Source organism: Hoplias malabaricus, chromosome Y, assembly GCF_029633855.1.
Source record: "Hoplias malabaricus isolate fHopMal1 chromosome Y, fHopMal1.hap1, whole genome shotgun sequence".
NCBI lineage: Eukaryota > Metazoa > Chordata > Actinopteri > Characiformes > Erythrinidae > Hoplias > Hoplias malabaricus.
In genome coordinates, this window is record NC_089820.1 from 34,439,383 (window position 1) to 34,452,953 (window position 13,571).

At 37.2% G+C, this 13,571-nt stretch overlaps 1 long non-coding RNA gene across 1 annotated transcript; it reads right to left on the bottom strand.

Annotated features, from left to right (window-relative positions):
• Positions 1-1,562: 1,562 nt before the first annotated feature.
• On the bottom strand, positions 1,563-4,931 carry LOC136678659 (uncharacterized). The gene is made up of 3 exons (XR_010796483.1): positions 4,720-4,931; positions 4,330-4,477; positions 1,563-2,586 (listed from the first exon to the last, which is right to left on the bottom strand). It is a non-coding gene; the product is annotated as an uncharacterized lncRNA (long non-coding RNA).
• Between the last annotated feature and the right edge of the window lie 8,640 nt (positions 4,932-13,571).

The window sequence follows — 13,571 nt, forward strand, 5'->3', positions numbered from 1 at the left end:
AGGGACCAGGTAACATATTTGGCCAGTGGAAAAGCAAAATAGCCGTGCCAAGTCGAGTAGAGTCGTGTAGGTTCTATGCAGTGGAAAAGCTCTGTTAGAGGCCCTAATTACTACCTCCATTGCCATTGCAAATGCTAATGGTGAAATCGTACATCCACCCATTATACATACATCTAAACCCTGCCATGACATAACAAGTTCCCCTGTACAAAAGCAAAACTGAATATCCTCAAAATATGCTTTAACAAATCCAGTAACCTTATCTGACATCTGGAAAAATTCAAAAGCTTTCCACATACGTTTATTTTCATTCTAAATTTATGGAGCTCCAGAAAGGCTGGAGATTAAAAAATAAATTAAGAAATCAAATAAAAATCTAGTTTCAATCTAAAGCAGACATTTGAATTTTATTGCTAATTTTTAATTTGAACATAATAAAATATTGTACGCTATGACATGTCTAATGTGTCTGCGTGTAATAGACATGTGCTTGAATAAAATGGTTAGGTGTCATTGTACTACTATTTACTGAAAATCACCAGATAATTATTTTAAATAAGGTTAATGTTCTTTATATTTTCTTTATTTTAATATTTTCTTTATTTAAAATATATCAGTATTCCTACTGTAGCTGGTTTGGAAGCTGATTTATTAAATATTTTTAACCACCAATTGGAAGTGCATAAAAAAAAGAAGAGACTGAACATCATGGAGTTAGCAAGTCAAACATAGTGTACTGCCCACTCTGAACCTGTAATTGCCCTAGTTAACGGACATGGGCCAGAGTGGTCTAAAGTACTGCACAAAAACAAAAACATGGGGCTGACAGTGTGCTTTGCTATCTTCGCTATCCTCAAAATATTTTGTCTAAACTGTGTGATTTTCTCCAGATAGACATGATAATATCACCCAAAGTGATGGGGTTCTTTTGTGCATGTTTTTGTGTCTCCAAAAAAATTATGGAAGTCTTTGTAAAGTCCTCACAACTTTTGGAAACTTTGTGTGTGTGTGTGTATGTGTGCCTGTCTGTCTTACTAGGAGCTCACACTAGCATGCAGCCTTTGATGCTATTAGGTGCTCTCAGACCTCCGACAGGTTTGGAGGAACTGTGTGTTGGTGTGTGTTTGAGTGTGTGTGGTAATAACTAAGACCACGGTACTAAGGAAAGGGGTCACTAGGGTCAGACACTTATTTTGAAGTTTCCCTGGTTTGATTACAGTGCTACAGAGGTGTAAAACACAGACACACACACACACACACACACACACACACACACACACAATGAAGTAAAATCCAACTATAAACACATGTATTTTAATTCTAAACACACGAAAGCCTCCTTTATTCTTCAGAGGACAAAAAAATATAGTAAAAGTGACAGGTATGATATGCCATGTATGATATTTCAAATGTATTTAAAATACTTACTCCTATATATATTTAGTTATAAAATCTAAATAATTACACACAAAATAAGTAGTAGTAAATACAATAAAATATTATATTTATAATATTTTAAATATGCATCAAATAGCTATATTATAATTATTAACGTAGTGTTTAACATGTGCAGTGTGAATTCTAACAATGTATTAAAGTAGAGCTGATGGACCTGTGTGACTAAATTAATAATATTCTAAATATAAATTCTAATATAATAAATTAATAACATATCAGCATTTAGATATGATGTGTTTACAAGGGGGCAACTACATTCATTCAATATTCAAGGCTGTTTACTGACACTGTGGACATAATTCAACACCCACAACACAACCACCAATGAAACAGGAGAACGTTACTAAGTCTGATTTACTGATAAATGTGCAGCTTAGTGAGGAACATCTATCTACCACAGTGAAAACACACAAAATAATTACATTTACACAACTATGGCATTAATTTCAAGACTCATTTTATCATGACATTTTAATCATATCATAATTTTTAAAAATAAATGTAAATGGAGGGCGGCACGGTGGCGCAGCAGGTAGTGTCGCATTTACACAGCTGGAGGGGCCTGGAGGTTGTGGGTTCGATTCCTGCTCCGGGCGACTGTCTGTGAGGAGTTGGTGTGTTCTCCCCGTGTCCGCGTGGGTTTCCTCCGGGTGCTCCGGTTTCCTCCCACAGTCCAAAAACACACATTGCAGGTGGATTGGCAACACAAAAGTGTCCGTAGGTGTGAATGTGTGTCTGTGTTGCCCTGTGAAGGACTGGCGCCCCCTCCAGGGTGTATTCCTGCCTTGCACCCAATGATTCCAGGTAAGCTCTGGACCCACCGCAACCCTGAATTGGATAAGTGGTTACAGATAATGAATGAATGTAAATGGTCCCTCATGATGCATTGGTCCTAGATGAAGTTTGAAGTAAATATTACGGATGGAATCAGTTTTAGCACCTTAATCAGTCTTGGTTGGGGAAAAAAAATGTACATCACTGTTATCCTGTGCAGTGGAGTCAGTTACAGCTTGTCCATCAAGCTGGAGTGCAGCCGAATTGGACCTTGACACCCTGAAGACAGGTCCCAAGTTTCTCTTCAGTAGGCATGAAGCTTCCTCAGTCCAGTAGGCAAACCTCTGTCCATATCTTGGAGAAAAAGAACAATATATCACTTAGACTACCAAGACCAAATACACTAAGATATTGAAACATTATGAATGATGTCATTCATACCCTTCTATGCAAAACCTCTCCATCAACCAAATGCACCACCACTGGTGGATTAATGGGATATCACTCTAACAAAAACAAACACCACAGTAAAAAAGGATAAATGTATTGGTTGCTTGATATATTCAATTCTTAAAATGTTCCAAGGCTTACCTCTTTGAAAGTGCATGGAGCTGAGGTGTTGAGGCAAATAGTGTACTATGATATATATAAAGATATATATTATATATACTCTGCTATAAACAAAGTCAACATTCGTTATCATTAATTGCAACCTAAATATTGTGCTGTAGACATCATCTCCAAAGCAATTGTGATTAAGAGATTCAAGAAAAATAATTTCTCTGTGGTACTAGTATCACCTGAAATTGATGTTTTCAAAATAAACACAAAACACTGTATCAATTCCGAGTAAAGTCTGAAATCTGAATGTTTCAAAACTGCACTCAACACAGAGCAGATAGGGATCTTTTTGATCCTGTTGCCTACTCCAAGCATGAAAAAGTATGGCATTTTTGACCCCATGTTTTCCTGCTAGTACAGGGAGATGACAATAACATTGGCACAGTCAGATATACATCTCATCCTAATGGAGATTTGTTTGTGTATTTGTAAAAACCTTAACCTACTGGCAAACAAAACAGTGGACCTAACTGCTTGTCTTTCCATGTGGGAACAACATAGAAGTCAACAATATGAACATCTTTTCCCTAAAACATTACAAACATATCCATAATCATAAACAAAAAGGGAGATAGCCTTTTTACTTCGGCGAGCCTTAGTATTATAAATATGATGAGAAATTACGTGTTTTCATGCTGCTTCTTCCATCATTCTGAGGCATGCATTTCCAAAGTCCTCACGAGTAAAGCAGGTTTGACAATCCTTCACAATCTTGAATCAAATTTCTTGATGGATGGTTTTTGTCCAACACATAATTTAGCTAAATATCAAGACAAGTTGTTGTGTGTAAGCTAAGACAAAAGTGACAATAACAAAATGGACAAAAAATGGACACAATACTACCTAGCTTATTCTGAAGAGGGCCCAGATGTTTCTTCCAATGTGGATCCAAGAAAACATATGGATGGTCTACCTGCCATGCCAGCAGTGAATAGTGATGGTCCCGCAGAAACGTTTACTCAGTTGGTGCAACAAAAGTGTCACCATGTGTCCAAGTTACAATATGCATGATAACCGGTCAATTTGAATAGTCTTTTTGTGGTTATTATTCAAATATATCTTGTCCTGTATTGTTAAATAAACAATGGCTAAGCATATATAGTATTCAGAGTTCCCAAATTGATCAAATCTAACAACACAGACATTCTGTATTTTAGAACCCTTACATGTTAATCGATAATATGGAACTTAGTCTTGACGAGTTGACGTTCTGCACTGTCACACTATCCTTCTTCACAGTGGCTATATCTTTATAAGTTGTGTTTGTGACAGTATAAGGTCTTTGGAGTAGACTTCCAAAACTTTCTCCAATACAGTATTTCTTGGTGTGTTAAATAAGAAACTTACCCCAGGTTCAACTGGGCACACTTTGGTAAACTTACGCTTCTGGTCTCTTGGGTCTTTTGCTGCCTTCTCTGTGCTTTCTCAATATTACTAAAGACCTATAAAAACAGTGTTTTCTTCATAGGTACAAACCTTTTTGTTCAGAACCTTTATTTCATTCTCTTTGGCATCAATGTCATCTTCTGGGTCAGCAACTTCAATATCAGTTCCCATGGCAGGGGCATTGATGACCTCTGGCAGCCGAGGTTGCCGGTGGAAGAGAATGAAGTAGGGGCTCTACCTGGTGGAGTTGTAATCGTAAGTGTTTGCAACAAGAGAGGGGAAAAAATGGAAGAAAGTCATAATTGACCACAAATTTTTGTCTGCTTTTCCATTGTAAATTTTTGTATTCAAATTTAAAACATTCTTAGATGGTATTATAGACAATTTTATAAAGAAGTATATTAATGCAGGTGCAGACAAACGCATACAATGCAAACAGTGACTTACAAAAAACTTTTTAAAGTTTCACAATATGTTTACCTCACTGACAAACTAGTTGCCTTGGTCTGTGATGATTTTCCTGACCATGTCAAACATGTACAGCTTGGCAGGGATTTCCAAAGACACCTCATTATCTGTCTTTGATTGCAGAGGCTCCGTAACTTTGTGCACAAATCTGTAATGGTCAAGATGTAAATGTTGTGGCATGCAGTTTCAGGCAGAGGTCCAATCAAGTCTAAGCCAAGGACCTCCCAGGCTTCTTTCACCTATATAAATACATGTGATTAGCTTATTTACAGAGTTGGAATTTTTTTTCATTGCAACAATGCTGCAACAGCACCTTGGTGAAAAAGCAGCACATTTAAAATCAAGAAAAGGCTTAACATATGGTTCATAATAAAACAAATTAACTAAGAAATTCACTCCTTAGGATTAGGGTTAGGGTTTAAATAAAAAGAAGTAACTCTGCCAGTGTGTCTCTTTTAATGTCACTTTTACACGTAGAGTTAGTAATTCCACCCCACATAATACTTTTGATTAAATTTGATATTCTAACATTTAACAATACAGGACAAAACTGATTTATGTAATGGGAGTCACGATAAAATATCAAAGTCATGAAGTTATTTTGAGAAGTGATAGCCTACTTCAATGGAAAAAAAAACAAACAAAAGAAGAAATGTAATTTGTAGTTCTAACCTTAATATAAATAAATATTAAATATAATGGTGGCTTAGTGGTTAGCACGTTCGCCTCCCAGCGTTGGGATCTTGGGTTCAAGTCCCATCTGGGTGGAGTTTCCATGTTCTCCCCGTGTCTGCGTGGGTTTCCTCTGGGGACTCCGGTTTCCTCCCACAGTCCAAAAACATGGAGTGTAGGTGAATTGGCTTCTGTCTAATAACTGTCCTGGTGTATGAGTGTGAGCCCAGATATGGCACCCTAGTGCCCGATGCAGTCCTCCAGGTGGACGGTCGTTCCTGGTCGAGAGTACGCTGTGTGCGTTTGGCTGCCGCTTCTCACCAGTGTGTGTGTGGATTGAGTGTTCTGAGCAGTGTTGTAAAGCGTCCTTGGGTGTCTAGAAAGGCGCTATATAAGTGTAAAGATACATACATAAATCATCATCTTTTCCGTTTCAGGGTTGCGGTTACTTAATAATAGTGATAGTGAATTGCCATTGTGTATGAAATGTGCTCTATAAATAAACTTGCCTTGCCTTGCCTAGTGATGCCAAAATGTTGATTGACACATCTTTTTCTGTATTGACTATTGCAAATAACTTTTTCATGGTCTACAAGTTAAACTGATCATTCATCTCCAGTATGTTCAGTAGTCAGCAGCCTGGCCGCTTACTTTCACCAAGCGTAAAGCTCATATCAGTCCTGTACTTTAGCAATTGCACTGGCTTCCTCTAGAGTCTAGGATTAAATACAAAATTCTTCTTCTAACTTTTAAGGTTCTACACAGTCTGGCTCCTACATATTGTTGTCTTAGATCTTCTAATTCTGGACTTACTGTGCCATCTTTTAGACTTTTTAGTGTGGCTGGTAGGTCTTTCAGCATTGCTGCACCCAAATTCTGGAACTCTCTTCCTCCTGTCCTTTGTAATTGTTTAACACTGTCTCACTTTAAATCTCTGCTCAAAACATTTCTCTTTTATTTTTTGTGTCTTTAGAAAATTATAAAAAATGTAAAAAAATATATATAAATAAAATACACTACCCAGGTAAACATTAAGTATATTTGAATGTACTAGAAATATACTTTATTAGCAGTATGTACATTTGAAGCACATTTTTATTTTTGTGCTAAATATTAATGCACTGGTGTATTTAGATAAAATATTCTACCCCAAAAATGTACTGAAATATTTTATTAGTGCATTCCTAGTGTGTTTGCTTAAATTTAGATTACATTTTAGGGCATTTAAATGAATTACAAACTTTAATTAAAGGACCTTCGAATGGTTTTTAGTCAGTGAAAATGTGCTATATAGTATCCTGAACACCCAAGGAACTCTTTGCATGATTCTTCAGATTTATGGAGAAAAGGTTGAAGATACTATTCTATACATGATGGTTCCATATGACCAGCCCAAGTGATGCCATAGTAACATTAATGCACCTTATTCTGAAGCATATCGAATGTGTAAATGCATATGCTAGACTACTTTTCTTTGATTCTAGTTAAGCCTTTAATTAAATAGAGCCATATCTTCTCCTCAAGTTAGGCCAGGCAAAGGTAAATCCATTTCAAATTGAGTGGTATTGTTCCTTTCTGTCTGATAGGCCACAACAAGTACATTTTAACTCTGCTTTACCTGATACAACAATATGTAGTACTGGCGCCCCCCACCACGGAAGTGTCAGTTTGCCATATTTACATTTACATTCTACACTAATGATTGTGTTAGCACTGAGCCAAACTGATACATTTTCTGATGACGCTGTTCTACTCAGTCTGTTAATAAGAACTTCTAACTCAAACACTTGCAGTGTGGCAGTAGAATGCCTTGTGGCCTGGTGCAATGCACATAAACTGCAGATTAACACCATAGAAATGTTGGTGTATCCTCGGTCGGTTGATAACCCTGACCCTGTGTCCATTCATGATCACACGATTAAGCAGGTGAGCTCTTTTAAATACCTCAGAGTAAGATACAGCATTACCTGTTGGTTTGGCAACTTAACAGTTAAATCAAAGAAAAGGGAAAATTACGGGCATTCCTGCCCTCAGGAGCTACTGGAGCAGGCTACATGCAGGCAGGCTATGATCGTTGTATCTGACACTAAACATCTGCAGAATCCTGAGTATCATCTCATGAATTCGGACAGGAGATACGGGGTTCCTTTGTGCAGGCACAATAGTGGTTTTTATACCACTATCAGTTAAGATGCTAAATTACAATGATGTCTGACTGTATTCTTATTGTATGGAAGGTGGGGGTTTGTGTAAACGTCCAAAATGGTAATGCACTTACAGGTCTGTTTGTTTAGTGCAGCCTGCCCTCTGTCCAAGAAAAAAGTTCTTCCTTGGGAGACAAATTAAGAAACTTTGACTTTTTATCTAGACCCGTGGTCACCAACTAGCCTATCACAATAAATCATGGCTGCTTCAGTTGTGACATTTAAGTTACTATAGTTGCGTCATTCAGTATCCGCAGTGGACATATAAAGACACGGTCACACAGGGTTTGTGTCCATGGATACTGACATGTGACTTCGCAAATAACAGTAAGCTAAGATTGTATAATGCACCAGAGGAAAAAAAGGGGGATTTTCGATAAAAAACACATGAAAACATTACATATTTTGGGTCTGAGCATGCGCAGAGCTGCTATAGAATAGTTATCAATAGGTAGCACAACATGTCAGAACACCTGTTTAGCTGTTTACACACAGCCTCAGACACTAAGTACAATAACAGCTAACACTCAGCTGTACATTAATGAAGTAAGTAAAGAGTTTAATTTTATGTGATTGGAGGTGATGGGGATGTAGACAGCTTTGATTTTTTAAGTATCCTTAGCCTGGCACTAACTCTGGTAGATATTTCTTTTGTTCAGATTTCACAAGGTGATTTTGTATATAAAAAGTTGGGTGACCACTGATCTAGACTATCATAATACCTCATATTACCTAGACCAGGGGTCGGCAACCCACGGCTTCAGAGCCGCATGCGGCTTTTGATCCTTCTGATGCAGCTCAGCTTTTGAAAATAATTACTAGTATTAGTATTTAATTAAAATGTTTTTGTTCATTCATTTCACACCGCCAGTGTGCGGTTTCTTGAACTTTTTGACAGCTGACTGCACAGCGCCAGTATAAGGATGATGGCACGCAGAGAGAGGACAGCATTTTTGTTTGCTGCCAGTGGATAGTTTAAGTTCGGCATTTTTTTTTCCCCCATTACTACAAGGACTCAAATAGACATTGAGTATTTTACTTAACCTTCAACCCAACATCTTTATTTTAGAGTAAAAAATGTTTTGTTGCATGCAGAAATGTTATTTCATTTTTCTGCAGTCGTTCATTAATTTCATAAATGTAACACGGTATAGTTTGTTTATACATAGCACAAAGGCAAAAAAAACCCTGTTATATGCAGTGTTATTTAATGTAAAATTTCCAAAGGATTTTGTGGCTCCCAGTGTTTTCTTTACTGTGTGAAACCGGTCCAAATGGTTCTTTGAGTGGTAAAGGTTGCTGACCCCTGACCTAGACTTTTTGATTGAATTTTAAATATATTTTATTAGTATATTAAAAGTTATCTGAAATTTAGATTCAAATATACTCCAAGTTGAAACAAAGTATATTTCTGACAAAAACAGTTCTGTTGAATTCTAATGGCATCTAAAAAAATATTTTTTAAATTATTTAATAGTACTAGCGACAAAATTAAGATACTAAGTACATAGGTAGTAAAACAAAAATAGCTCACAAAATAGTTCTAGTATATTAATCACAATTACATGGAAGTATACATCTGTGTACTATTTTTTCCTGGGAGCCCTAAGCAACCAAAATCATTTGTACACACCAAGCTGGTGTTACAGGATTCTATAATTTAGAGGATGACCTTTAAGATTAATTCACTAAAAGGGGAAATCATATGAGTCCTGCTTTTCACACTGCACAACTCAACACGTATCATATGATTCAATCTACCACACACCATATATCCAATAAAAAGGTTTGTCAGCCTGGCCTGCAAGCTAGATGAAGTGGTTAAGGGTTAAACAAGTTAAATGTTGTCACAGCAGGCAGCGGTAGCCTTTCACACAACTCTCTGACCCAATTCCATTCATTTCATTCCATCATCTTCAAATTTTTCTGACCGTACTATATTGGCTTACATGACTCTTAAGAACTCTGCTACACAACAATGAGCAAATTCAAAAACTTCAACATTTCAATAATAATAACAGGTCCACATTTGGCTCCCAGGATGAATGAAGCTGCTCAGGCAATCATCATCTGACAGAAATCTGGAAATCACATTGGAAATTAGCTACATTATTGCATTTCCTCGATAAGCACTCACAAGGCCTTTACGCTTTATGTAATGCAGAATCAGCATACCCTGTTAAAATTAGTCTGTTCTATATTCCACTTGTTTATCACTCATTTTAGATTTGAAGACTGTCACTCACACACTCATTTAACACAATGTGCATTTAGGAGCATGTTATGTACAGAAATATTGTTATGTAAGAACTGCCTTCCAGTTTCTTACCTGGAAGGCAGGAACTACTTTGTAGAAATAGAAAATAATATTTCAGAGAACATGCCAGTAACCTGTGGTGTCCCCCAGGGCTCTATTCTTGGTCCACTTTTATTTAATGTATATATGCTTCCTCTTGGCCAGATTCTACAGGACTATGGGCTGTCCTATCACAGCTATGCAGATGATACTCAGATTTACATGGCCCTGTCTCCAAACGACTCTGGCCCAGTTGACTCATTAAGCAAGTGCCTTGAGCACATCACTAACTGGATGGGACACAATTTTCTGCAGCTGAATAAAGATAAAACTGAGATAATACTATTTGGGAATAGCACTGAGAGACAAATATTGGCTACGTATCTGGACTCGAGGGCCCTCAAATCTAAAGAACTGGCTCGCAACCTTGGTGTATTAATGGACTCAGATCTCAGTTTTAGTAGTCATATTAAAGCAGTTACTATATCAGCATTTTACCATCTTAAGAACATCAGTAAGATTAGAGATTTTCTGACTAAACCAGACCTAGAGAAATTTATCAATGCCTTTATTTCTAGCAGGATTGATTACTGTAATGGTCTCTTAGCTAGACTTCCAAAAAAGACTATTAACAGCTTCAGCTGATTCAAAATGCAGCTGCCAGAGTTCTCACTAGGAGCAAAAGAAGAGATCATATCACCCCCATCCTCAAATCCTTACACTGGATACCAGTCTGTTACAGAATAGACTTTAAGGTGTTATTACTGGTCTATAAATGTCTAAATGGGGGAGGACCAGCGTATTTATCAGATCTGCTACAGAGATATGAGCCGAGCAGAGCTCTCAGATCTTTAGGAACTAGTCAGTTAGTCCTGCCTCAGGTCAAAACTAAACATGGAGAAGCAGCGTTTAGCTTCTATGCCGCTTTTAAATGGAACCAGCTGTCTGAGAATATTAGAAGAGCCCTAACGTTAGACACTTTTAAATCAAGACTTAAAACACTCCTGTTTGAGCAGGCTTACAGCTCAGTTTAAAATATTCTGCACTTTTCTGTAACGGCATTTTATTTCTTTTAATTCTTTTCATTTATTGTCATTTTAAATTGGTTTAATCATTTTAATCATTTTACTCTTTTTATGTAATTGTCTAATTGGAAATGTATGATTTATTCTGGCTTTTAATTTAATTGTTTTTTTTTCTGTAAAGCACTTTGAATTGCTTCTGTATGAAAGGTGCTCTATAAATAAATTTGCCTTGCCTTGCCTATAATGACAAATATTCCTGTGTTTGACAGAATGTAGTTTTTGAAAATATCCAACCCCCTAGTTTCAGATTCTTTTCACTCTGCCAGGATCGCAGGGATTGACGGATGCGGACACACTTGCTAAAACACAGTGACTAATTTTATTTACAACACAAGATAACAATACAGAGACAGACTAAGATAACGAGACAGAAATACTTAAACAAAGAAAGACTGACACAGAATGACCTGGACAGAGGGGCTTAGACAGATAGAGAGGGAACAGGACTGACAGATAGAGCTAAACAGAGAGAGCTTAAACAGACTAAACCTGGACGGACAGACGAGACGAGACCAAACGAAGGTGGAATGTCCCACCAAGAAGGAGTCACACAAAGGAACTTAAATATACGACACAGACAAAGAACACCTGAGACAGATAATGAGGGGGCAGGATTACAAATGAGACACAGACGAGGAGGAAGAACAAAGGCGGGACTAGGACGGAGACATGAACAATACCAAACAGAGCTATGTGCTAAGTGAGCACATGGCGGGGAAAACAGACACGACAGGACAAGGGCAGATATCTGTTGATATCAGATGTTATAGTGTTTAAGAACATATGCCGTACATTCCTCCTGAGAGAGTAGTTCCTGGAATGGTGCCAATTGTGAGGTTATTTCAAATTTTCAACAAGGAACCAACAGCTGTGGATGACATGCTGCACCCATGAGCATGCATTACACTTTGAGTCTGTAAATGTATAGACAGGTGTAAGAATGCCATGATATCTGTAAATAATTGGTTATTAACCTAAAATAATTTTCTCAGTCTGTGACTATCATCAAACTTCTAAAACATTATACCCTTGGGATGTGTTGGTGTTTGTGATCCACATCCAATATCTGTATTTGACCTCACTAAGGATTTCGCAGCTAAATGCCACCAAATCCTCAAAGCAATGTTCCAACATCTATTCTAATATATTCCAAGGAGTGTGTGATGACGTTTTTCTGTAAGGAGTTGCTGTTCACTTTTGTGTTTGTGTGTTTATATGTGTGTGTGCGTGCATTCATGCATGCATTTGCACATCTGTATCAGCAATGGCAGCAACTTAAAATAGCTAAATTAATTTAATATTAGGAATGCTTATTAAAGACAACTGGGCCACTAACTGTGCATGTATACATATCTGGAGAACGTCAGTTATATTTGGTCAAATTTAGTACAATTTAGTTTGTACAATCCCCTTCCTAAAATTAAGGTTCTGGTTGGTTCTGTCTGAGTTTGACCCTCTGCTGTTCCACCTGCTGGCCGTAACAGAGATTCTGATTGGTTCTACCTCAGAGTTTGACAATATCATCCCCATACGACACCACAGGATTGTGTCAGGCCAACAGCTCTGGCCCAACAGTTTCAGTTGTCTACTGTCAGATTTAGGGTTAGATTTTGAGTTAGGATTAGTGTTAAGGCAATTTAATATAAATACAGATGTGATGGCATAGACCATGCTATGGTTTTACTACCTCCAGAATTTTAGCTGGTGTAAGAATAAAAGTTACATGTCTTACTGTTGGTTCAGGAATGTTGTCCTAAAACTGTGGTAATGTGTAGCATTGCAGCATTGCAAATTGGTAAGTCTGGAGTTTGACTCTTATCCTACCCTAGCTGATAGAGTTCTGATTGTGACATGTGCAGCTGCAGAGTTTGACTATCACTCATTTTGTGCGGTTTAGGGACAGTGGATTTCTTTAAATAAGCGGCTGAACTGCATTAAACAGTCATCTTTAAGAACATGAATTCTAAATTTACTTATATTGGGTAGCATACTGGTTGTATGACACTCCTACTTGAATTTGAATTGAAAGATGGCTGCATGAAAGTGGACAAACCTGTATTCTCACAATAGGAGATTTTCATTGGTCTATGGTCTGTCCAAATAAAGCAGTATGACTGTGCGAAATTCAGCTGTGGATTAATGAAGACAATATATATATTGAAGGGGTTGACGGTTGGAATCTTAGCACAATTTACTGTATCCTTCAACACAAGCAGAAATGTATTAAACAAGCCTGCCGAGCATCATTTAAGCACATTTAGATGAATGAAATAGCTATAAGTATGTGCAATGTTTTGTAGATGTACTGTACAGTCATACTATACTATGTGCACACAAAGACATGAGGTCTGTCTTTATGTGTGAAAAAATTTACTGTTCTCCAGTGTTTAGAGAATGTCAATGGAGAAGACATGAATTTATCTATCAAATATCTGACAATCTTGTAAATCCTATCAAATAGTAGCTTATGCATTTCTTAATTTTGCGCTGGTTTTCTAGTGTACAAATAAATCCTTAAAAAACATTCATAAATACAAATAAAAATATTTTTGTGCATTTTGTAGTGGCTGGCTCATGTTTATGCATTTTCAGCCACTGTGAGTTATC